This window comes from Odocoileus virginianus, unplaced genomic scaffold (genome assembly GCF_023699985.2).
Source record: "Odocoileus virginianus isolate 20LAN1187 ecotype Illinois unplaced genomic scaffold, Ovbor_1.2 Unplaced_Scaffold_3, whole genome shotgun sequence".
Classification (NCBI taxonomy): Eukaryota; Metazoa; Chordata; class Mammalia; order Artiodactyla; family Cervidae; genus Odocoileus; species Odocoileus virginianus.
Window position 1 is genome coordinate 3,562,429 of NW_027224265.1, and position 27,179 is coordinate 3,589,607.

Below are 27,179 nucleotides of genomic sequence, written 5' to 3' on the forward strand. Positions count from 1 at the left end.
GCATGCTGCTTCTCCTGTGGGTTAAACCAGTGCTGTGTAGCTTGAGTCTCACCCTCATCCCGCCAGCACTGTGCTGCACCTGAAAGGCAGGGCCTTCAGCCCCAGAGGAGCTGTCCACAGACACTCAGAATCCACGGGCACCGTAAGACATGCCTCAGCTGCAGAAGCCACTTTGCCCGAGGTCAGGCCCTTCCCGGAGGAGGCCTGCATCCCATCACTGGCGAAGAGACGCTTGTTTATAAAAGCCCCAGCCTCCCTGGCACCACCTGGGATGGCTCTGACTAGTTGTTTCAGACCCAGAGCTCTCTGAAGGGTTGACTAAGGCTGTGGACCACAGGGCCACTCAGCCTCTCCCTCTGCTCCACCTTCCTTCTCCCATCAATGTGGATCCCAGTGATGCGATCTAATAAACATCCTTCAAACTCCACTCCACCTGAGTCTAACCTCCCAAAGAACCCAGCCTGCAACAACATCTACACAAACTGGCAAAACAAAAGCTGTGCTATTAAATTTATTTGAAGGGCAGCAAGGGAGAAGCAGACACAGACAGACCTATGGACATGGGGAGAAGGGAGGAGAGGGTGGGGTATATGGAAAGAGTAACATGGAAACTTACATTACCATATGTAAAATAGATAGCCAACGGGAATTTGCTGTGTGGCTCAGGAAACTCAAACAGGGGCTCTGTATCAACCTAGAGGGGTTTGGGATGGGAGGGAGGTTCAAAAGGGAGGGGACATATGTATACCTATGGCTGATTCATGTTGAAGTTTGACAGAAAACAACAAAATTCTGTAAAGCAATTATCCTTCAATAAAAAAAAAAAAATTTTTTTAAGAAAAAAAAGAAAGTTGTTTTTTTAAAAAAAGCCATGGTATTAAATGGAAGGGCCTTAGATTTATGGTGTATGAAACCTTGGAAAAGACACAAGACGTAACTGAGAATCTGAGTTTCCTCTTTTGATAGTTTCAATATTAGCAAGAATAATTACTATTTCAAGTAAGCTACAAACTCGTATAATGTATTTGTCAGCCCATTTTTCGTCTATGGAAGGTTCTTCTGTGGATAAAACGATTTGGATCTGGGTTTCCCTGGTGGATCAGTGGTAAACAATACACTTACTAGTTTTCTTTTTTTGTGGCATCTTTGTCAGGTTTTGGTATTTGGCTCATAGAATGAGTTTGGAAGTTTACCTTCCTCTGCAATTTTCTGGAAGAGTTTGAGTAGGATAGGTCTTAGCTCTTCTCTAAATTTTTGGTAGAATTCAGCTGTGAAGCACTCTGGTCCTGAGTGTTTGTTTGCTGGAAGATTTCTGATTACAGTTTCAATTTCCGTGCTTGTGATAGGTCTGTGAAGATTTTCTATTTCTTCCTGGTTCAGTTTTGGAAAGTTATACTTTTCTAAGAATTTGTCGGCTTCTTCCAAGTTGTCCATTTTATTGCATATAGTTGCTGATAATAGTCTCTTATGATCTGTGTTGTCTGTTGTGATCTCTCCATTTTCATTTCTAATTTTGTTGATTTTTCTCCCTTTGTTTCTTGAGGAGTCTGGCTAATGGTTTGTCAATTTTATTTATCTTTTCAAAAAACCAGCCTTTGACTTTGTTGATTTTTGCTATGGTCTCTTTTGTTTCTTTTGCATTTATTTCTGCCCTAATTTTTAAGATTTCTTTCCTTCTACTAACCCTGGGGTTCTTCATTTCTTCCTTCTCTAGTTGCTTTAGGTGTAGAGTTAGGTTATTTATTTGACAGGCCAATATCACTGATGACCATAGATGCAAAAATCCTTAACAAAATTCTAGCAAACAGAATCCAACAACATATTAAAAAGATCATACATCATGACCAAGTGGGCTTTATCCCAGGGATGCAAGGATTCTTCAATATCTGCAAATCAATCAATGTAATACACCACATTAACAAATTGAAAAATAAAAACCATATGATTATCTCAATAGATGCAGAGAAAGCCTTTGACAAAATTCAACATCCATTTATGATAAAAAAACTCTCCAGAAAGCAGGAATAGAAGGAACATACCTCAACATAATAAAAGCTATGTATGACAAACCCACAGCAAACATTATCCTCAATGGTGAAAAATCGAAAGCATTTCCCTTAAAGTCAGGAACAAGACAAGGGTGCCCACTATCACCACTACTATTCAACATAGTTTTGGAAGTGTTGGCCACAGCAATCAGAGCAGAAAAAGGAATAAAAGGAATCCAGATTGAAAAAGAAGAAGTAAAACTCTCACTGTTTGCAGATGACATGACCCTCTACATAGAAAACCCTAAAGATTCTACCAGAAAATTACTAGAGCTAGTCAATGAATATAGTAAAGTTGCAGGATATAAAATTAACACACAGAAATCCCTTGCATTCCTATACAGTAAAAATGAGAAAAAAGAAAGAGAAATTAAGGAAACAATACCCTTCACCATTGCAACGAAAAGAATAAAATACTTAGGAGTATATCTACCTAAAGAAACAAAAGACCTATATATAGAAAACTATAAAACACTGATGAAAGAAATCAAAGAGGACACAAATAGATGGAGGAATATACCGTGTAAATGAATTCATATGAAGAATCAATATTGTGAAAATGAGTATACTACCCAAAGCAATCTATAGATTCAATGCAATCCCCATCAAGCTACAAACAGTATTCTTCAGAGAACTAGAACAAATAGTTTCACAATTTGTATGGAAATACAAAAAACCCCGAATAGCCAAGGCAATCTTGAGAAAGAAGAATGGAACTGGAGGAATCAACCTGCCTGACTTCAGGCTCTACTACAAAGCCACAGTCAGCAAGACAGTATGGTACTGCCACAAAGACAGACATATAGATCAATGGAACAAAATAGAAAGCCCAGAGATACATATATCTACATACACCTATGCACACCTTATCTTTGACAAAGGAGGCAAGAATACACAATGGAGAAAAGACAATCTCTTTAACAAGTGGTCCTGGGAAAACTGGTCAACCACTTGTAAAAGAATGAAACTAGAACACTTTCTAACACCATACACAAAAATAAACTCAAAATGGATTAAATATCTAAACATAAGACCAGAAACTATAAAACTCCTAGAGGAAAACACAGGCAAAACACTCTCCAACATAAACCACAGCAGGATCCTCTATGACCCACCTCCCAGAATATTGGAAATAAAAGCAAAAATAAACAAATGGAGACCTAATGAAACTTAAAAGCTTCTACACAACAAAGGATACTACAAGCAAAGTGAAAAGACAGCCTTCAAAATGGGAGAAAATAATAGCAAATGAAGAAACGGACAAAGAATTAATCTCAAAAATATACAAGCAACTCCTGCAGCTCAATTCCAGAAAATTAAATGACCCAATCAAAAAATGGGCCAAAGATCTAAACAGACATTTCTCCAAAGAAGACATACAGATGGCTAATGAACACATGAAAAGATGCTCAACATCACTCATTATCAGAGAAATGCAAATCAAAACCACAATGAGGTACCATTTCACACCGGTCAGAATGGCTGCTATCTGAAAGTCTACAAGCAATAAATGCTGGAGAGGGTGTGGAGAAAAGTGAACCCTCTTACACTGTTGATGGGAATGCAAACTAGTACAGCCACTATGGAGAACAGTGTGGAGAGTCCTTAAAAAACTGGAAAAATAACTGCCATATGACCCAGCAATCCCACTGCTGGGCATAGACACCGAGGAAACCAGAATTGAAAGAGACGTGTGTATCCCAATGTTCATCGCAGCACTGTTTATAATAGCCAGGACATGGAAGCAACCTAGACGTCTATCAGCAGACGAATGGATAAGAAAGCTGTGGTACCTATACACAATGAAATATTACTCAACCATTAAAAAGAATACATTTGAATCAATTCTAATGAGGTGGATGAAACTGGAGCCTATTATACAGAGTGAAGTAAGCCAGAAAGAAAAACACCAATACAGTATATTAACCCATATATATGGAATTTAGAAAGATGGTAATGATAACTCTGTATGTGAGAGAGCAAAAGTGACACAGATGTATAGAACAGTCTTTGGACTCTGTGGGAGAGGGCGAGGGCAGGATGATATGGGAGAATGGCATTGAAACATGTAAATTATCATATGTGAAATGAATCACCAGTCCAGGTTCGATGCATGATACAGGGTGCTCGGGGCTGGTCACTGGGATGACTCAGAGGGATGGAATGGGGAGGGTGGTGGGAGGGGGGTTCAGGATGGGGAACAGGTGTACACCCATGGTGGATTCATGTCAATGTATGGCAAAACCAATACAATGTTGTAAAGTAAAAATAAATAAATTATTTAATTAATTAAACTGGGGGGAAAAAAAAAGAATCCACCTGCTAATGCAGGAGACACAGGTTCAATCCCTGGTCTGGGAGGATTCCCATATGCTGTGGAGCAATTAAGCCCATGCCCCACAGTGATTGAGCCTGTGGTCTAGAGCCCAGGAGTGGCAGCTACTGAAGCCCACACGCCCCTCTCTGCAACAAGAGAAGCCACACAGTGAGATGCCTGCACACCACAAATAGCGTGTAGCTCCCGCTCACCACAACTAGAGGAAAGCCCACACACCAACTAAGACCCAGCAGAGCCAAAAATAAGCAAATAGATAAAACTATTTGAATTATTTATTTTTACTTGGTAGGTGCAAAAGATTGTAAAAATGACTACAATTCTTCCCCTCCCTGTACCTGATCTTTTAGAATGTGACTCAATGTTCCCCAACAAGAGGCAGGCTAGCCCTTGAATCCCGGGTATCCTTGTGACTTGCTTTGGCTAATAGAATGCAGTGCAAGGGAGGCTTTGAGGAAGCGTTGAGCACTTCTCTCTCTCAGATTCCTACCCAGATACCATGTGTAAAAGCCTCAGTCAGCCAGCTGGAACGTAGGAGACAGTATAAAGCAGCAATAAGCCAACCAACCTGGGCCCACCCTGCGGCTGCCAGCCAACCCTGCAGACTCATGACTGAGCCTTCCAAAACCAGAAGAACTGCCCAGCAAAGCTCAGCCCAAACTGCTGATCCACAAAATTGTTAGCCACACAAGTGGCTACTGTTTTAACCTACAACTTTGGAGGCAGCTTATTATGTGGCAAAAGGTATCACCAATATTGATTTTGGAAAATGAATTTTTAGCATATGGGTCCATTTCCAAAAAACATGACAATCAGTAACACTGCTTTTCTCTCCCATCTCCCTTTGTCCTTCTTCCAAGGTAGGGATCTGAGTCAATGACATTGAGCAGATGGGAGGAAATGCGGAAGCAATGCTGCTGCTGCTGCTAAGTCACTTCAGTCGTGTCCGACTCTGTGTGACCCCATAGACGCAGCCCACCAGGCTCCCCCGTCCCTGGGATTCTCCAGGCAAGAACACTGGAGTGGGTTTCCATTTCCTTCTCCAGCTCATGAAAGTGAAAAGTGAAAGTGAAGTCACTCAGTCGTGTCTGATTCTTTGCCACCCCATGGACTGCAGCCCACCAGGCTCCTCCGTCCATGGGATTTTCCAGGCGAGAGTACTGGAGTGGGCTGCCATTGCCTTCTCCGAAATGCTGTATCAGTCAGTCAGTTCAGTCGCTCAGTCATGTCTGACTCTTTGCGTCCCCATGAACCACAACACACGAGGCCTCCCTGTCCATCACCAACTCCTGGAGTTACTCAAAACTCGTGTCCATCGAGTTGGTGATACCATCCAGCCATCTTATCCTCTGTCGTCCCCTTCTCCTCCTGCCCCCAATCCCTCCCAGCATCAGGGTCTTTTCCAATGAGTCAACTCTTTGCACGAGGTGGCCAAAGTACTGGAGTTTCAGCTTTAGCATCAGTCTAGTCAAGGCTATGGTTTTTCCAGTGGTCATGTGTGGATGTGAGAGTTGAACTATAAAGAAAGCTGAGAGCTGAAAAATTGATGCTTTTGAACTGTGGTGTTGTAGAAGACTCTTAAGAGTCCCTTGGACTGCAGGGAGATCCAACCAGTCCATTCTAAAGGAGATCAGTCCTGGGTGTTCATTGGAAGGACTGATGCTAAAGCTGAAATGCTGTATAGGTGCAGCTAAAATTTCACTTTACGAATTTCTCGAGAAAAAAACTGCAGAACTTCCCTGGTGGTCCAGTGGTTAAGAATCTGCCTGCAATGCAGGGGACACGGGTTTGATCCCTGGTCTGGGAAGATTCCGCCTGCCTCGGGACAACTGAGCATGTGTGCCCCAACTCCTGAGCCTGCTCGCTGTGAGCCCACGCTCTGCAACGAGAAGCGGGAGTACCGCAACTCAGAAACCAAAGCAATGAAGGCCCAGAATAACCAACAATAAAAATAAATAAAATTTTTTTAAAAAGACTGCACAGTTAAGGAATGAACTTTCAACCAATTATATAGAAAGAGATTTTTGGTCAGGTTGGACATTTTAGAATCAAGATTATGAAAGTCTCTCTGTAGTCTATTGTCTTGATGTTTCTCCTATGAACACAAAAGTGGGGACTGTAACAGACTCCCTTAGAGAACTTTCAGGAAGCCAGCAGCCTCCCTTGCCTGCTAGGGATTACAGCAAGTATAGGAAGAAAGAATATCTCTGTTTTTCCAATAACAGAATAAACAGTGTTTTAAAAAAAATTATTTCAGAGCTTGACATTGTGTTCATTATTTCTAGGTCTAGTACCAAGTTTGCTGTCACTGCAGCCACTTCCTAGAAAAAAGTCTGGCTGGTCTCTGGCCCAGGTCCTCTTTCTGCTGCTGTAATTGTCCAGATAAATTCGCCCTCCAAGCGTTGCTCTGACACGGAGTAAGGGGTGCATCCCTCTGGGATCTAGTGTCCCTGGTGGTTTGCTAAGTCATAATTAGACTTCAGAAATCAGACTCCTTTTACCTCAATCTCTGAAGTTTCCTACAAACTTAACCTTAGGTCATATGATCAGGAACTTTAAATCTCTGAAAAAGCTTTCACTTCCTGCTGCTTTTTATTTCTCCAACCTGTACACTTAGGACACGCCTGCATTCATGAGGCCACTTCCTGCTCCCACCAGCCAGAAGAAGCTGAAAGCAGCAAAGTGCTTACACGCCTGGGAGGCGGAGCCACCCGCTGACTCACTGTGTGGACACTCAGAACTTTCAACATCACATAATTAGTGTGTACTCGCTAGCAAGGTAACCAGAAGGTTCTGTGAGTAGGTCCCATTAAATCTTCCTAAATTAGGGCTGTGACCTCTCAGTAACCTCCTTATATTTGCATGAGTCCATCTGCACGGTCACGATGCTATTTTCATACAGGGTTTGGCTTAAGAGAAAGAAAAAGACATGAATGACAGAGGCCTCACGTCTATCAGCTTCTAGAGCACAAGGAAGGATGGAAACATGTATTTCTTCCTAACAAATGTCCCTTAAGTATTTTCTACCCCAGTCGGTCGGTGTAAAGCACGCTGACTCACAAATGCAGGGCTGTCGGGGCTGGGTGGGGGGTGGAGGGGAATATACAAGTGGGTACATTCATGCACTCCTGAGACACATCTCCTGTGTGGCGAGATAACGGCTGGTCAAGATGAATATCTTCATCTACAGTCTTCAGGAAGGAAGTTTCGGGACAGTCCAGGCAAGTGAGCTTGTATCTGTGGGCAAGGCAGAAGGGGACCCTGATCAGCTTTACCTGTGGGCTGAGGTGACGTGCCTCCTCCTCACTCATCTGAAACAGCTCTTTATATGGGACCGCTGCAGCTAATGAACATGCAGGCACATAGGGAGCACGAGAAGACCATGCCTGTTAATTAAAGAGCTGCTTACAATGTCAGGGGACACTTTGTAATAATGTCATGCATTGCAGAGCTTTGCTTGTCACATGTTTTCACACAAAACAAAGAGTTTCTACAATTATACCTTTTAAACAGATGTTCAGCGTTTTGAGGCTAATAAAGTATACCTGCTGCTGTGCTGTGCTGTGCTCACTGGTGTCTCTTTGCATGAACTGTATGGACTGTAGCCTGCCAGGCTCCTCTGTCCAGGGGATTTTCCAGGCAGGAATACTGGAGTGGGTTACCATTTCCTACTCTGGGGATCTTCCTGACCCAGAGATTGAGCCCAAGTCTCTGTGTCTCCTGCGTTGGTAGGTGGATTTTTTATATTGTGCCACCTGGAAACCCATAAAGTATGGACAAATGATTATAAAAATGATAAGCATGTCTGAATGTTTTATAGCACAAAAATAATTCAGTGTAGTTTGAACATTTAGGTAACTTAAGCAAAGGTTTTAAGTTTTAAGAAGTGTAGAAAAAAAGAAAAAGAAATATTGTATAACATCACTTACATGTGGAATCTAGAAAAATGATACAGATGAACTATTTGCAAAGCAGAAATAGAGACACAGAGGTAGAGAACAAACTTACGACGCCAAGGGGGTGAGTGGGGGGAGAAATGAATGGGGAGATTGGGACTGACATATATACATTACTAGGTATAAAATAGACAACTAGTGAGAACCTACTGCATGGCACAAGAAACTCTACTCAATGCTCCGTAGTGACCTAACGGGAAGGAAATCCAAAAAAGACAAAGTACATGTAAACATGTAACTGATTCACAACACCAAACAGCAAAAACTAACACAACACTGAAAAGCAGTTATACTCCAATAAAAATGAACTTTTAAAAAGTATTAAAAAAATGCAATGGCCTATATGTAAGAACTGCTAATGCAGGATTAGAGAAAAGGTCACAGTATGAAACTAATAAAACTACAGAAATGCAGCAAGAAGAGGAAGAACAATTCAGTACGAAGAAGGATGGTTAAAAATATGAAGAATAAATATAAGACTAAACAATCTCAGGATGAAATGAAAAAGAGAAACCCAAGAACTATATGGCATAAATGGGAGTACTGCAAAGTAAGGCTTTGGAGACAAGAGTTAAAAACAATAAATATTATGTCAGTAGATACTAACATTCTTTACAAGAGTGGATGTAATTCTGGGAAGAGTTACACTGAATGCACAGAATTCTCAAGGTGTGTAGGCACCCGTGTAAACACACGTGTTGCAGCAGTAGCTGCCGGAACTAGTCAGTCAGGAACCTCACGTGCTGCTTATTCGGCTGTGTGTAAACACTCAGTTCTCATGTTGTTCTAGTCATAAAAACAAAAACAGTAGCAACGATTTCAATATATTTTTCATACCTAAGCTTTATTAAGATTCTGCTATCCCCTCAGCCCTGTTCCAACCTTTTCATGTGTAAGAGGGCACTGATCCTACTAGAACTACTATTACCCTCATTCTACAAACAAGGGATCTGAGACAGAGTTACTAGTCTCCAACCTAGATTCGTGATCAATGCAAAGAAATAGAGGAAAACAACAGAATGGGAAAGTCTAGAGATCTCTTCAAGAAAATTAGAGATAACAAGGGAACATTTCATGCAAAGATGGGCACAATAAAGGCCAGAAATGCTATGGAACTAACAGAAGCAGAAGATATTAAGAAGAAGTGGCAAGAATACACAGAAGAACTATACAAAAAAGATCTTCATGACCCAGATAATCACAATGGTGTGATCACCAACCTAGAGCCAGACATCCTGGAATGCAAAGTCAAGTGGGCCTTAGGAAGCATCACTACAAACAAAGCTAGTGGAGGTGATGGAATTCCAGTTGAGCTATTTCAAATCCTAAAAGATGATGCTGTGAAAGTATTGCACTCAATATACCAGCAAATTTGGAAAACTCAGCAGTGGCCACAGGACTGGAAAAAGGTCAGTTTTCATTCCAATTCCAAAGAAAGGTGTGTGTACTACACCTTTGACTGTGTGGATCACAATAAACTGTGGAAAATTCTTAAAGAGATGGAATACCAGACCACCTGACCTGCCTCTTGAGAAACCTGTGTGCAGGTCAGGAAGCAACAGTTAGAACTGGACATGGAACAACAGACTGGTTCTAAATAGGAAAAGGAGTATGTCAAGGCTGTATATTGTCACCCTGCTTGTTTAACTTATATGCAGAGTACATCATGAGAAATGCCAGGCTGGATGAAGCACAAGCTGGAATCAAGATTGCCAGGAGAAATATCAATAACCTGAGATATGCAGATGATACCACCCTTATGGCAGAAAGTGAAGAACTAAAGAGCCTCTTGATGAAAGTGAAAGAGGAGAGTGAAAAAGCTTAAAGCTCAACATTCAGAAAACTAAGATCATGGCATCTCGGTCCCATCACTTCATGGCAAATAGATGGGGAAACAGTGGAAACAGTGACAGACTTTATTTTCTTGGGCTCTAAAATCACTGTAGATGGTGATTGCAGCCATGAAATTAAAAGACGCTTGTTCCTTGGAAGAAAAGCTATGACCAACCTAGATAGCATATTAAAAAGCAGAGACATTACTTTGCCAACAAAGGTCCATCTAGTCAAAGCTATGGTTTTTCCAGTAGTCATGTATGGATGTGAGAGTTGGACTATAAAGAAAGCTGAGCACCAAAGAATTGATGCTTTTGAACTGTGGTGTTGGAGAAGACTCTTGAGAGTCCCTTGGACTGCAAGGAGATCCAACCAGTCCATCCTGAAGGAGATCAGTCCTGCATGTTCATTGGAAGGACTGATGCTGAAGCTGAAACTCCAATACTTTGGCCACCTGATACAAAGAAGGGACTCATTGGAAAAGACCCTGATGCTGGGAAAGACTGAAGGCAGGAGGAGAAGGGGACAACAGACGATGAGATGGCTGGATGGCATCACTGACTCAATGGACTTGAGTTTGAGTAAACTCCAGGAGTTAGTGATGGACAGGGAGGCCTGGTGTGCTGCCGTCCATGGGGTCACAAAGAGTTAGATACGACTGAGTGACTGAACTGAACAAAACTTAGATTAGCCTTTGTGACTTTTCAAATATCAGCACTAAACTTTCGGGGTAATATGAAGTGTAAAGGGTTTCCCAGGTGGCACTAGTGGTAAAGAACCCGCCTACCAATGCAGGAGATATAAGAGACCTGGTTCGATCCCTGGGTCGGGAAGATCCCCTGAAGAAGGGCATGGCAACCCACTCTGGTATTCTTGCCTGGAGAATCCCATGGACAAAGGAGCCTGGAGGGCTACAGCCTGTAGGGTCTCACAGAGTCAGACACGACTGAATCGATTGAGCATGCACGCACAGATGAAGTCTAAAATTGTACCAAAGGCCTGGGATACTCAATGCTAGAGCTCTGTGGTTTGCTCCTGAAGCACACTGGGCCATGCAGCACTGCAGTTTTTTTTCCGAGGGAGCCTGTGAGCTGCCTCACACTAACCTGAGCCCTGGACACAGAGCAGGAGTCACATGGGTTTATGGCCAATAGTGGGCGCTATCTTGAATTGAAGTTAACAAGAAACTGAATGATCTTGTTTACTGAACAGTCTCACTAACTGGGCAAGGCAGAGCCTTGGCCAAGAACAAAAGAGGGGAGTTAGACAGACCTGAGTGCAAATCTAAGTCTGCCACTTACTAGCTAGGATTACGGGCAAGTAATTTTCCATCTTTAAGCTTCTGCTTCCACCTACACTGCAAGAAAAGAAATGGAGTTGGGTTTTACCTGCAGCCTGAAGAACTTAAGTGAAAAACCAATAGACTCAGGTTTCCTAGAAGCAGCGTTAACCAACACTAGAAAGGTTTGCCAGCGAGGTAACAGAATTCTCCTTGCCACGAACCTTCAAAACGATGACATGGCCTCATGAGTCACAAGAGTTTCGATGAGCCCTTCCCCACTTCAGAGGGCAGTACTGGTGGTCTGTGACCAAGTCCCAGGTGGTCCCTCTGGTCCCTTCATAGCAATACTAATGAGAGCCTTTTGCTGTTAACCTATTTGCTTAACAAAAGATAACTTTCACTTAATGGAACCACTGTTTCATTTGCCCACACTCCAAGTTTTGTTAAAATACATTAGAAAATGAAGCTATTGCTGCTTGAAAATTACCTGCCATGCCTCTGTTTCATGACAGCAGAGAGCCACCAAATGTGTCTGATACTTTTTGTCACTGTGCTGAAACATATCAAAATCAATTACTTCCCAGCATCGATGAGATAAATAAGCAGACAAATGTAAATGAGGAGTGGTTGGGTTAAATAAAGAACTTAATCATCTTTGGTGCCTGTGCATTAAATTTGATTAACTTAGGTCTAGTCTATTTTTTGTGGTAGGCAGAAAATAGAGAGAACGATGGGTAAACAAACACAGAAATGTGCAGTCATGGGTTTTAGGCACTTGTGATAAGAGTCTGCCTGAATGAATGAGTGAATTAGGCAGGTGCCAGTTCTACCTGGCAATCATGTTAGGCAAAGTCAGCTCAGTATTTCTGCTTCAGGGCAGACCCAACCCACGAAAAAACTGCCTAATGGTACAGAGGTAGATACAGTTTCAATCCACCTGTGGTAAAGGTCCACCCCACTACCTGCAGAGTGGACCCACACAACCTGAAACTGCCTGTCGTGCTTGTTCCATATGAGCGAGTGAGCAACTCTGAAAATCTGTCCCATTACCTCAGAAACGATGACTGGGTCCTACATATGCAAGTCCTAATCCATGTTCTCAGGACACTTGCAGTTTGATAAGAAAAAACACAGTTATAGAAGTTACAATCAAGTATACTGAGAATCAGGCAAGGAGAAGAGGGTAGGACTGGAGTCCTAACCGAGTCTAGTGGTCGGGGACTTGCAAAAAAGAAACCAAGCCAGACACTAGCTGCAGGCAGTAAAGGCAGATGTTACTCAGGAACTACTACAGTAGGGGAAAGAGGCCTCAGGATAAAACTGAGCTGAAGTCCAAATACAGTAGAGACACATAGGGATTCACAGGCAACAAGCAGAGTGAGGGGATCAGTGGATGGAAAATTACTAAGCGGACACCTCAAGGGACACCTCAAGGATTAAGGAACTGGCTAAATTGCCCTAACAGGATTTTTGCTAAAGGCAGGCCAGGGACTGAGACATCCAGGGTGGGGGATGAGGAACCTGAAGAAGTGAAGTGAAAGTCATTCAGTCATGCCTGACTCTTTGTGATCCTATGGACTGTAGCCTGCCAGGCTCCTCTGTCCATGGAATTCTCCTGGCAAGAATACTGGAGTGGGTAGCCATTCTCTTCTCCAGGGATCTTCCCAACCCAGGGACTGAACGCAGGTCTCCTGCAGCACAGGCAGACTCTTTACCATCTGAGCCACCAGATAAAATTGATCAGATATCAAAAGTAGTATCTGGACACCAAGGAAGTGGGGAATTCTCACTAAACTCACTTAACAGGACTCCTGTGAAAACTGCCTTCAGCAAGCCAAGAACAGGGCCCAAGGACAAGGTCTAGTCCAAAAAATGGCTCAAAGGAGGCTGTCTATAAGTTTGGTCAAGAAGAAAGTCTCTGTCAGGGTTCTTGTGGCACAGAAAGGAGTATTTCAACTACAAGTCAAAGCCTGACTGAAGCTGGATTAGGAGAAGAGATTCTGAGAAGGAGAAGAGCAGGTGTGAAGGCCTCTGAACTCAGGGAGCACAGTATACTTGGGAAAGCGAAAGAAACTGGTTATGACTGGTCCACAAAGGTGGAGGCAAACAGGGGAGGAAGGGAGACTAGAGACACTAGCAAAAGAGAGCCTTGGGGGTTTAGTGAATTTTGTTAGAAGCTCAGATTTCGTCCTAAGACCACAGGGAAAGGTTGAGCTGCGGAAGTAATATGAGTCAACTTCTTTTGCCTGCAGAGTAGAAGAAAGGGAGATGGGAGCACGCAAGACTGGGGGCTGGGGGTCCAGCTAAGCACGTGCAACGTAACTTGGATGTGAGCTCATACAACGTGGGTGCGAGTGGCGGCATGGAGCCAGAGAGAAAGTGAAGAATTAAGTTATTTAGGAAAAAAGAAGAACAGGACTTGGGACATGATCTAGCGGTAGGAGAGAGAAAGGTAGGAGTCAGGAGAGCTCCCAGGTTTCTGACTTTGGCTACTGGATGGCTTCTGAAGTTAGGAACATTAACGGAAGAGCAGCTTGGCAGAAGGTTAGTCTGAAACATGACAAGTTTGAGTTGTAAGACATTTGAGTTTGGAACTCGGGTGTTGAAACCCTGTTACCCTCAGTCCTACAGGGCTTTGCACTGTCTCTAGAGGGCTGGTGTGGCCATCCCTGACATCCTCACTGATTATTAGGTTCTTGGTCTGCAGACTCACCTATACCTGGGAAGGTGGGAAGTCAACAGACAGGTGCTGGAGAAAAGGGTAGGCAGATAGAAAGAATAACCAGAGGGAGAGCCAGTAGAAAGAGAACACAGAAAACAACAAAAAGGATAATAAGCTCCTCCTTTACCTCTCTCCTTTTTAGAATCCCCCTACCGTTGATATGATGTAACAAGAACGCACTTAACCTCTTTGGTATCTTTTCCAAAATATAATCATGTGAAAAACAAAAGACAAACTCATTCTACAGCATAACTTGCCAATTTCTCAAGATGGTCAAAGTGACAAAAAAAACAGTGAAAGACTGAGAAACTGTCAGACCAGAGGAGCCTGTGGAGACAGGCCACAAAACGCAATGCAGGTGCCTGGGATGGAATCTGAAACAGAAAGAGGATGTTAATTCAAAGGACGGTGAAATTCAAAGTCTGGAATTTAGTTAATATAACGTACCAATGCTGACTTCTTCGTTGTAACAAATGTACCGTGGTTGTGTAAGATATTAAAAATGGGGGAAACAGGATGATGAGAAATAGGAAAATTCTGTACTACTTCTACAAAGTGAAAGTGAAAGAGTTACTCACTAAGTCATGTTTGACTCTGTGACCCCATGGACTATAGTTCACCAGGTTCCTCTGTCCATGAAATTCCAGGCTAGACTACTAGAGCGGGTTGCTATTCCCTTTTCCAGGGGATCTTCCCAACCTAGAGATCAAACATAGGCCTTTTGCATTGCAGGCAGATTTTTCACCATCTGAGTCACCAGGGAAGCTCCCCTTTCTATAATTCTAACATTATTCCATTCAAAAAAGGTTGCTTTTTAAAGAGTGACTGTATGTCATCAAGAACTCTCCAATGCAAAATGAAGCTAACGAGAAATCCTCTGTGCCTTTGGGAGTCATAGCACATTATGAAAGTACAGTGGTACCTTACTGCCCAGCCCAGAAGGAGAAGGAAGCATACCACGGAGGTCATTTTCTTAGAAAATTAAAACTAATCCTTCAGTCACCAAAAAAACCCACTATTTTCCAGCATTTTATTTTTCATGGCAAGCCTTCAAAAGCAGATGATAAAGTTCCCTGCCCTCTGAGCAGAGGACACTAAATGCAATTGAATCCCTTCTGGGTTAATCAGGGTCATTGGTATGAACATCTGCTATTATATTACATCATACCAAGCATGGTTCTGCCTTTAGCATTCTTTACTGAGTCATGGGGTTGGAAACGCAAGGACCATCTTTCCACAGCCATGAAATGACTAGGGAAAGCCCCAAGGATGTGGATTAAGGATATGACACGTGTGTGTGGAACCACGGTGAGCCACCATGGAGTAGAGAGCATCTTCCACCCTCTTAAATATTAGCAATTCAGCTGGAGAGCAGCTGGCAGCTGAATTTCCCTTTTGGTGCCTCTTCTGTTAGTGATGCAAATTCTGTAGTTTGCTGAATGCAGAACAAATCCTCTGGACAACTGAAGACCCCAGTCATCCCTACTGACTTCATTCCAGACCTGGTAAGCAGGCAGAGATGAGGGGTAAACTCACTGATATTTTCAGGAGGAAGATTAAGTTGGGATCCTTCCCAGCTCTAGTTGGGAAATATTTTCCTTATGATGTATATCAGGGGAGAATTATTTGGCTTCTGTTACATGAGGGGGGCTTCCCTGGTGGCTCAGAGTATAAAGAATCTGCCTGCAATGCAGGAGATGCAGAAGACACAGGTTCAATCCCTGGGTGGGAAAGATCCCCTGGAGGAGGGTGTGGCAACCCACTCCAGTAGACTTGTCTGGAGAATTCCATGGACTGAGGAGCCTGGGGGGCTACAGTCCATCGGGTCGCACAGAGTCAGACACGACTGCAGCAACTGAGCATGCACGCACGTGAAGGAGTGTCTAACAAAACCAAAGAAAGCAGTATGATGTGAGCCTCGGTGACAGGTCATTAGAGAAGTAGAGGAGAGGGATTAAAACCGTGACTTCCTCCCAAGTCTTGCCCGTCATCCTCTTTCAGGGCTGCATGCCTGCCTGGGCTCTCTCCATGGAAAGATCACGTCTTTCTGGAGCCCAACCATGGCCCAACCACACGCCGGGACAAGAGGAGGCACTGGAAAGTGGACTTCACCCAGCTCTGTCCCAGCTTATTGTTCAGTCAGCAATGGAAACGTTACTTACTCTGACATGGAGACAAGATTGCCAAAGCATTCCTAGAGTCTCTTTCCCTTGAACATAAGCCCCTCGGACACTGCAGGCTCTATTTCTTGCCTCTTTCTTGCTGCCCAAATCACCTTGTTTGACATCAGATTAGCTGAGTGCTTACGCAATAAATCTCTCCAAGTAACCAGATGAGGCACGAGGTGATTAAGCACCAAATTATTGGTACAAGGAGACAGTTAAAGAGCAATGGGGGACTCTCCTGGTGGTTGAGTAGCTACGACTTTGTGCATTGACCTGGATTTGATCTGTGGCCTGGGAACCAGATCCCATGTGACACGACTACGACCCCACGTGCTGCACCTAAAAAAAAAAGATCCCACATGCTACAATTAAAAAACTCACACACCACAACAGAGACTGAAGATCCTAAAGGCTGCAACTAAGACCCAGCACAGCCAAATAAATAAATATTTTTTTTAAAAAGAACAACAGGAATGTTCAAGAAGCTTCCCATGCAAGGCCCACTTTGATACTTGTTGGAGACACAACTCAAGCTTCTGTCAGCATCTTTCATATAAAAATGCTAGGCTGAGGTCAAAGGTTTTGACCTGAAGTTGTCAGCTGACTAATCTCAGACAAAAGTCTGACTAAGGAAAAGATATTTTAATGTCCATACTATGTTTGCCTTGCTCTGGGAAAGCATGCATGGATCTGTACGCATTTAGAGCAGAGTCTCTCCCCTTCGGGACTATTCACATTTTTGGCCTGATAATCCTGTGTTGTGGAGGGCCATCCTGCGCAGTGTAGGAAGCGTAGCTATAAGACTTCACAAATTTAAACATGGGGTTCCCAAATGTGAATTTCAGACAGCAGCAAATTGCTTCAGTACATGTACATCCATGCAATATAAACAGCATCCTGGCCTCCATCCTCCGGGTACCAGTAGCATCGCCACTGTCCAACCCCAAGTTGTGACAACCAAAAATATCACCAGACATTGTCAAATGTCCCCTGGGGCGCAAAACTGCCCCTGCTTAAGAACCACTGATTCAAAGTGACATACCAGAAAGCTACAAATCTTAACCTCTACCTTAGCTCCCAGAAGATCACTGCGTCTGATAAAACATCAGCAAAAGAATTGGTCACATGAGACATTCCTCAGCACATCTTACTTAAGTAACCATTTTGAAAACATTACTTAGTCTGCTTTTTAATGTCTCTTGGGATCAACTCCTTTGGGTTTTCATAACACATAGATTCTTGGCGGCTGTCTTTCAGAATTAGCAGGCTTACTTTGACCAGATAATGCAAATTAGGAAACCTACCATATTTCCCTTTTCCTTAACTGCTAGAAAGCTTAGAGGCAAATGTGATGTTTAGTTGCAGAAACCATCAAAGCTCATGTGGCTAAGTATTTTCTTTTTTTACACAAACATCCACACAGTGGCTTTTATATGCCACATATATTTTAAATGCTCTACAAATACTAGCTTCCTGAAGTCATGCTATCAGGGCAACAACCCTATGGGTAAGTACGATTATCATCCTCCATTTTCAGGTAATAGGGCTTCCCTGGTGGCTCAGATGGTAAAGCGTCTGCCTGCAATGCTGGAGACCTGGGTTCAGTCCCTGGGTTGGGAAGATCCCCTGGAAAAGGCATGGCAACCCACTCCAGTATTCTTGCCTGGAAAATCCCATGGACAGAGGAGCCTGGTAGGCTCCAGTCCATGGGGTCGGTAATAACTGAGGTCATTTCTTTTTAAATTTCTATGAATTATTGCCTTCTCATCATCCTTGTTTTATAAGTAAGTACCTTCAGACTCTGTTTATAAGTCAATGGGGCAAGAGTTACTGTATCATACACCTACACCACTGCAGGTCCTCTCAGTCTCCCATTATCAGAGCCCGGCCCCATGTCCAGGCCACACATCTCTCATCTCCCATCCCTGACTTCCCTATTCACACGGAGATATGGGGCACAAGGAATCTTGCTCCAGAGTCCAGAAGTGTACAGCCCATATCTGCAGAGGAACTGACATCCTGTGGTCAAAGCATTGCCAAGTGGGAGATGGAAACTGTTGATAAATTCATCCTCTGTTCTTCACTCCAAAGAGACTGTCCTGAGATGCAGCTTTGCAGGGGCTGGTTCTCTAAGACAGAGCAACCAGGAACACTGGGTGGAAACGAGCTCAGTTACACCTGCTCCAGTTTCTCTTTCTCCTTCCCTGCCTCACTGCTGTGTCTCTCAGGTCTCTCACTTCTGCTCCTTGGCACTGTACCTCCTAACAGAGCAGAGCAACATATCACTGGCTCTGCTTTCTCAGGGACCTCTCTCTGACTCTTCGTGACCCTGTGGACCATGGCCTGCCAGGCTCCTCTGTCCATGGGATTCTCCAGGCAAGAACACTGCAGTGGGGTGCCATTTCCTTCTCCTCTAAGGAATCAGGCCTAGATAAATATAAATAATTTACAAATTAAGTCACACTGAATGGAAGTTTACCAAATTATTTCCATTAACTTCAGTCAGTAAATATTTCTTGTGAGCCAACTGGAATACAATCAAGGAAAAACTACCCCCTTGTTGCTGTGCAGTCGCTCAGTCATGTCTGACTCTTTGTGACCCCGTGGACTGTAGCCCGCCAGGCTCCTCTGTCCATGGGATTCTCCAGGCAAGAATACTGGAGTGGTTGCCATTTCCTCCTCCAGGGCATCTTCCCGACCCAGGGATCGAATCCGAGTCTCCTGAACTGGCAGGCAAGCTCTTTACCACTGAGCCAACAAGGACGCCCATGACTAACCCTAGCAGCACTTTAAGGGCCAATGACATCATTTTTAAAGCTGAAGAAACCAAGACCCGGAGAGGGAAGGAGACTGCTCAAGATCACATGCCCTGTTAGCGGCATGTGAATATAATACCAACATTTATTTAGTGCCTACAATGTTAAATTTCCATATAAATGACTTCACTCTGTTCAAAAATTGCATAATTAATCTTACTGTTCCCATTGTATGCACAAGAAACAGGGGGGTCAAAAAAAAGTGAAGTGAAACGTTAAAAGTCTCAGTGGCAGCAAATGGAAGAATGAGGTGTAAACTCTGCAGGCCTAATTCTTTTCCCAACTGCTTCCTAGCGTTTGGCTGTGGGCTCTGGCTGTCCTGGGGGCTTGGTAGAAAACCATGATGGACTCTGGAAGAAGACAGGCTTTCAACTGAAGTCCTAGTCCTAACGCTTAATAATTCTGTGACCTTAAGTTACTTCGTTTTGCTAAGCCTTGATTTTAAATTCAGAAAATGGAGATCACAACATCCACTCAGAGTAAAGCTGTGAAAAGGAAATGAGATGACATATATAAATCTCCCACCACAGTGCCTGTACACACCAAGTGCTTAATAAATGTGAGCCAGGATCAGTTCTCTGGAATCAAAGATGCCTCCCAAACACAACATTAGCTCCTCTTTCGTAGGTGCTTCTGAGGTGACACCCATGGTGCTAAGCATCCTACAGAAGAAGAAGTCACTTCTAACCATCCCAGCCTCACTGAGGGGAGGGAAATGAAGGGGAATGTTTATCAGTCAGTCATGTTTGCCCTTGTTGAACTTTGCTGTCTGTGCAGCAGTTTTAAAACCAATTTATGGATCAGTTTTGTCCTAAGCAAGGATACTGTGAAGTATGAGGTTGGATGTGTTAGCTACATTTTTTATGCACATTAAAACATAGATAGCCTTCATTAAAATTTAAAGGTGTTGTTATTTAAAATATCAAGAAAAAAATATGAGCTAGAACAAGACTGGCAAAAGATTGACCACTATTGAAACTAGACTAGGAGGACATGAGACTATACCATTCTCTAATTTTAGGCAGCTTTGAAATTTTCATAATAAAACAGCTTTAAAAATAAGATAAAATATAGTCATCAAACCTGGGGTGGAGGAGAGGAATGTTCTTTCAGTTCAGTTCAGTGGCTCAGTCGAGTCCAACTCTTTGTGACCCCATGGACTGCAGCACACCAGGCCTCCCTGTCCATCACCAACTCCCAGAGTTTACTCAAACTCATATCCATTGAGTTGGTGATGCCATTCAACCATCTCATCCTCTGTCGTCCCCTTCTCCTCCTGCCTTCAGTCTTTCCCAGCATCAGGGTCTTTTCCAATGAGTCAGCTCTTCACATCAGGTGGCCAAAATATTGGGAGTTTCAGCTTCAGCATCAGTCCTTCCAATGAACACCCAGGACTGATCTCCTTTAGGATGAACTGGTTGGATCTCCTTGCAGTCCAAGGGACTCTCAAGAGTCTTCTCCAACACCACAGTTCAAAAGCATCAATTCTTCAGTGCTCAGCTTTCTTTATAATCCAACTCTCACATCCATACATGACTACTGGAAAAACCATAGCTTTGACTAGATGGACCTTTGTTGGCAAAGTAATGTCTCTGCTTTTTAATATGCTATCTAGGTTGGTCATAACTTTTCTTTCACTGAGATCTAAAATCATGTCCCATTCCCAGAGGAGCAACTATCACACCTTCGGAAACAGTGGCCCGAGAGACCCATGAGAAGGTCACATCACAGGGACACTCAGGATTCATTCTATTTCATGGGTTGTATCCTCTGTGCTTAGAACAACTAGTCACACAGATAAATGTCTGATTAAAGTTTGCTGAATCAATGAATGAATACCACATTGCTTAGCCTCTCTGTGACTTTCAGCTCTGTCTCCTTGGATACCCTAAACTTATAACTCTCCCTAGAAATTTTCTTTGAAGTTTTCACTTCAAAATGATGAGTACTGTAAAAACAAGCATAATCTGAGGAGTCCCAGCTGTTTGTCTTTTACTGCTATACCATTTGGCTTCCATTATTGTAAAAAAAAAAAAAAAAAAAAAAACCTAGAAAGCTTCCACAAACTTCCACAATCACATCTGCTTGGCCCTAGATGCTTTTTGTTAAATGTATTGTCTATATTACTTGGCTCATACTAGTTTATATGTATTTCATCAAAGAATCTCTTACCATCTGCTATTAAGAATAAGCTTGATAACACTTTGTCCCAAGTGGCTTGTTCAGTATTAGTCTGGAAAAGGAGGAAGGGGTGAGGTAATCCCAGGAGGCCAAAGTGACTCATTGTGCTTCCAGAGTGGGACTCTTACCAGCAGGCCAACATTCATTGTGTCTGCTCTAAGCTACACCCTACTCACACCTATAGCCAAGTGAACCCCACCCACACTCCACAGATACACCTCTGAAATATTCTGGGATCAGAGGCTGGTACCAAATTAGATATCTCAATTAAAGGTTAAATATACCAGAAGTCTAAATCTATCTGGTAAGATAGAAAGGCCTTGGCAGTATTACTTTTTGTGTATATAATTAGTAATCCTTAAAGACAGTCATCGTGCGCAACTTTATTATGCAAAGCAATTAGTATTATGCAAAATACTGATTCAAATCATAGCACGATTTTTTTTTTGTCCTTTTGCTGGAAGATATGAGCTAAATTTCTATTAAATATTCATCTACCTTTTGAATCACCTGATGTATTCAGTTTAACTCTTTTGGATATACCAACAATAAGATTATATGACTAACTTAAAGATCCGAAATAGCAGAAACAAGTTTTTTCAAGTCTGGGAAATTAGAGCAGCCATTCTACTTTGCTGCCATAAAATACAAATACAGAAATTAGGTTTCTACTCTCAAAGCCTTTTTTCTGGAAATAGCTTTCTTTCTTGCTTATAGAATGAGAGTCAGCCACTACATCATTTTTCTGGGTCTTTTTTCAGAAATGAAGTGTCTCAAGAATAGTTAGAGAAGGAAGTGGATACAGGGCCTGTGGCTCAGCAACCTCTAATCAGAGAAGCCCCACGTGATGCATAGTCTGTACTTGGACCACCCAAGACAAAGCTGTCCACCTGTTTGACATCTTGTTGCGTAAACCAAACCCCAAGTATTTTTCCAAGGAAGTGATCAGCAGGTAACTGTCAGTTTAAAAATTCTCCATGGAGAAATAGTGTAAATGGCCCATGAAACAGATGAAAAGATGCTCAATCTCACTTACATTGAAGAAATTAAAATTAGTGTACTTTCTCACCTCTTTGTTGGTCTATTGAAACAGCCTTCTAACTGCTATCTCACAAATGAAGCAACTGTCTAAAAGTAAAAATCATGTCCGTCCACTGCTAGAAACCCAGCTTCCCAGTTCACTTATTAAATATATTTAACCATAAATTATACCATTAACCTAAACTGTATCAATCTGAAGCTTTTTGCATTTACGATATCAGAAATCTTTTCATGTTAGCACATAGATCTGTCTTTTTAGCTGCTGGGTAGTATTCCATAGGTTCCCTTAGCTATTCTCTAATTAATACACAGTTAAATTGTTAACATTTTTTTTGCTGTTACAAATATGGCTGAAATGAACATCATGTATGTGCCTTCTTGCCACATGAGAGTGTTTGTTTAAGGAAGAACTAAGAAGTAATTTCTTAAAAAATAGCCACTGCCAAGTTGCCTTCCAAACCAGCTGTGAGGACACCCCACGCGGGCATGTGGGATCTTAGTTCCCAGACCAAGGATTGAACCCAGGCCCTTGGCAGTGAGAGGGAGGTCTTAACCATTGAGATGCCAGGGAAGTTCCTTTAATTTTCTCTTTAAATACTGTATCCCTCCCTCCTCTCCTTTTTCTCCTGTGAAGAGTGGAACTACATTTTGTTTCTTCATTTTCCTTTCAAACTTACCATCTCCTCCACCTTTACACACTCCTGGGGTGAATGTCTTGACACAATCGTTCAATTCACACACGCCCTCTTCCACACTGTCCATCAGCTGTGGTCGCACCCTCTGAAGCAGCGCAACTTCCGGGCGCCGCCCCGGATGCCGGCAGCGAAGGCGGGGGCGAGCGCGCAGGCGCAGCTGGTGTTCGACCAGGGGCCCAACCGTCTCCGCGCTCCCGGCCTCTCTTGGCAGCCATGGAGCCACCGAGGCCGCTCCCGCACTCCGTGATCGTGGGCGCCCCAGGCTCCGGCAAGCGCAGCCTGGCGCTGTGCATTACCAAACACTTCCAGCTGAAGACCTTCTCCAGTGGGGACCTGATCCGAGACAACATGCGAAGGGACACAGAAATCGGGGTGCTGGCCAAGACCTTCATGGACGAGGGAAAGCTCATCCCAGCCAACCTCGTGATTCGGCTGCTGCTCCAGAAGCTGAGAAATGTCACCCAGGATAACTGGCTCTTGTGTGGTTTTCCCAGGACCCTTGCACAGGCTGAAGCCCTGGACAGGGCCCATCAGGTACACCTGGTGATGAACCTGAACGTGCCATTTGAGGTCATTTGGCAGTGCCTCGAGGCTCGCTGGGTTCATCCAACCACCAACCAGTCTATAACCTTGGATTTAACCCTCCAAAGTGGTCGGTGTGGACGATGTGACTGGAGAGCCTCTCATCCAGCCTGTAGATGATAAACCTGAGACACATAACAAGAGAATGAAGGTTTACCAAGACCAAATGAAACCGGTTCTGGAATATTACCAGAAAAGGGGAGTGTTGGAAACATTTTCTGGAACAGAAACCAATAAGATCTGGCCCTATATGCAGGCTTTTCTGCAAACCAAAGTCCCACTGAGACACCCAAAAACTCAGTTACTCCAGGAGGAAAACTCCTTGTGATCAGCAAGATGAACAGAAATAGTCCTTCTTTCACAAGAAGTTCCTCCTTCTAAAACTCCACCATGTACGAATTCTTTGAAAATTATATTAGTTTTATTTCTGTGGATTTTATTCTGGATATAAAGGATATGCCAAATGAGTCTGATAATAAGAATTGTCTTTTAAAATTGTCATGTGTTTTATCCAGCTGTCTTCTGTGGGTGTGCAATTCAAAAACATCAGAGATGCCTAAACTTTACCAAAAGTAAAACAGCAATTGGTAGTAGTCTAAATTTCATTCAGTAATAATAAATAACTGGTAAGGTTTTATATTTTTCCAGAAAAGTAAAAAATTAAAATACTAATTTGGAGAAAATATTTCATCAGAAGCTTTTGCATAGCCAGACACCAAAAAAAGGGAGAAAAAAAGACATTTCTAACATGGAGGATGTGGTGTTGGAGAAGACTCTTGAGAGTCCCTTGGACTGCAAGGAGATCCAACCAGTCCATCCTCAAGGAGATCAGTCCTGGGTGTTTGTTCATTGGAAGGACTGATGCTGAAGCCGAAACTCCAGTACTTTGGCCACCTCATGTGAAGAGGTGACTCATTGGAAAAAACCCTGATGCTGGGAGGGATTGGGGGCAGGAGGAAAAGGGGATGACAGAGGATGAGATGGCTGGATGGCATCACCGACTCGATGGGCATGAGTTTGAGTAAACTCCGGGAGTTGGTGATGGACAGGGAGACCTGGCGTGCTGCAATTCATGGGGTTACAAAGAGTCAGACACGACTGAACGACTGAACTGAACTGAACTGATCTCTATGAAATTCCAGATAAAAATAACTGAATGCAGAATGTGAATTTATTGCTGACTTTAAGATATCTATAAGGTGGCCGCATGAGCTACATTAATTTTGTTGATAAACATACCTTCCATTTCCTCAGAACTTTCTATTTTTTATTTTAAAAAAATCAACATTTAGGTAAATATTACTTTGATGGAACTTGTTTTATTCTGAAAATACATGTTTACTGAGGGATATAACTTATGTTAAAGATTGACATTAGAAGTTCTTGTATAAGCACCAAAATTGAATGAATTTTCTTTAATGGGAAATATAATTGACATGTTTTCAGATGTTAAGATAATGGAAAATATAATTGACATGTTTTCAGATGTTAAGAAATGTGTGCTTTAGGGGACCTCCCTGGCGGTCCAGTGGTTAAGACTCCACACTTCCTCTGCAGCGGGTACAGGTTCAACCCCTGGTTGAAGAACTAAGATCCCACATCCCACATGCTGTGTGGCCAGGAAAAAAAAAAAAAGAGTTTTAGGATCTTCTTGCCAGTTCTTGCCAGTTTTAATCAATATGCCTTGGTGAGTAACACATTAAAGTATTAAAAAAACAAAGAATGAATAAAAGAAAACTTGTGCCACTATGTAAAATACAAATACTGTATAATTAAGAAACAAAAATAGATCAAGCATGCCTGGTGGGAAATTTCCTTGACAGAAATAGCTGTCATAATTAGTAAATGGAAATTTACTTGCTAGAAAAAGCCATCATAATTAGTAAATGTGGCACTAGAAAGGCTTTATATGATTGGTTAGAAAGGACTAGGAAAGAAACTGAATTTGCTGAAGGTGGAGTTCTTTATTCCTGACCAAAGAAGTTGATACCTGCTGGCATTCACTGACATCCCATCTTAAGGGAAGAAAATCTTGCCAGTTTTTTCTGAGCAGCCATTTTAAAATAATAATTTTGGGTTCCTTCGGTGGGGTCAGGAGAAGGTGTGCTTATGTTTTATGGCCTGGAGTAGTGGAGCAGTATGAGAAGTGGAGGAGAAACTATGCTATTTCTTAAATGATATTTTTACTCTATTTTAGTTAGTGCTAAATCAAATGAAACAAGTCCTTGTACAAACTATTACTGCCTTTAAAAAATTCATCCCATTTTTTTCCAGGCACTTAAAACACAAATACCATCAAATGTTTCTTATGTATTTGCAGGGTGGGGGGCAGTGCTTATTTTTCTTTCTTTTGATTTTTTTCATTCATTGTCAGTTTTTCAAAATGGACCAAGCCTTTTAAAAAGATCTACAGAAAACATTTCATACTTTAAAATACTTTCTATAATGTCTTATACTGTTAGATGTAAAGAAGTAAAACACTGAACTTATGAACTATCACTAGTCACTAGGTTATAAGGCATCATTAGTCTTTGTTATAATACAACTGGACTTCAGAAAAAAATATCTACCTATTCAGTATTTTATTAAACAGGCCAAGTTTTCATCTTCATGACCTCCAGCTTATTTGTGACTCCTCTATCCTCACACATCTATCAGAAAAATCTACATATGCTTATTGTTAATTTCTGCTTTGCTTGCGTTTGTTTGCTGGGTGTTGGTTCGTCCATCACGCTGCATTTGTCATCTTTAGTAGTGTTGGTCTTGCTCGTGTGTGTGGCGATCTTGTCTCTGTAATCTCTATGGTTGAGATTCTCTGCTGGATTGCATGAATTACATCCTCTGTCAGTGTATCATATTCGTGGGAAGACTGCTGGTCTAAATTGTCCTCTGGCCTTTCCTCAGGGACCAGGAAGAAGGAAAGGCCACTGAGTGAGCTTTCTCTGGGGTGTTCAGGTCTGTTGCCTGATTCCCCTCTTCATGGCACAGGGCCATATCTGTCTAAGCTGTTCTCCCTGGCCATGCCTCCTACCTGGAGGCTGACACTTTGTCACTGCTGTTCGGCTCAAGAGCAGATGGAAGAGCATCAGTAGAGGATGAGTTGCTGGCCCCTCCTGCAGCAGTGCTCCGAGGACCGATGTGTCGATTGTCCTTAATACCTTTCTGCTTCCAGGGTCTGCCACCTGTGGGGATGGAGTCTTGGTGCTCCTTCCCCTTTTGGGCACTAGTCTTCCATAAGCATTTTTGATTGGGCTCTGTGTTTTTGCATCAATGCAGTCTACATCCCATATTTTAGGATTTATCGTGGTTTCTGGTTCACTGAAAGTTTCACTTCTTATATAGGATCATTAGTTAAGGCCCTTGCTATAGGAACGAAGACACTAGTCCACCACCCTGAGATAAAACCAAATTTCCTTGTCCACCCTCAAAATACGTAAGTCATCAAGCCTAGAGCTATGGCTTTCAACTCTGGACACACATTAGAATCAGCTGGGAGCTTTAAGACAGTACACTGACACCCTGG

The 27,179-nt window shown here is 42.7% G+C and overlaps 1 pseudogene; it reads left to right on the top strand.

Annotated features, from left to right (window-relative positions):
* The first annotated feature begins 23,266 nt into the window (after positions 1–23,266).
* Positions 23,267–24,151, top strand: LOC110136718 (GTP:AMP phosphotransferase AK3, mitochondrial pseudogene; annotated as a pseudogene).
* The last annotated feature ends 3,028 nt before the right edge of the window (positions 24,152–27,179 follow it).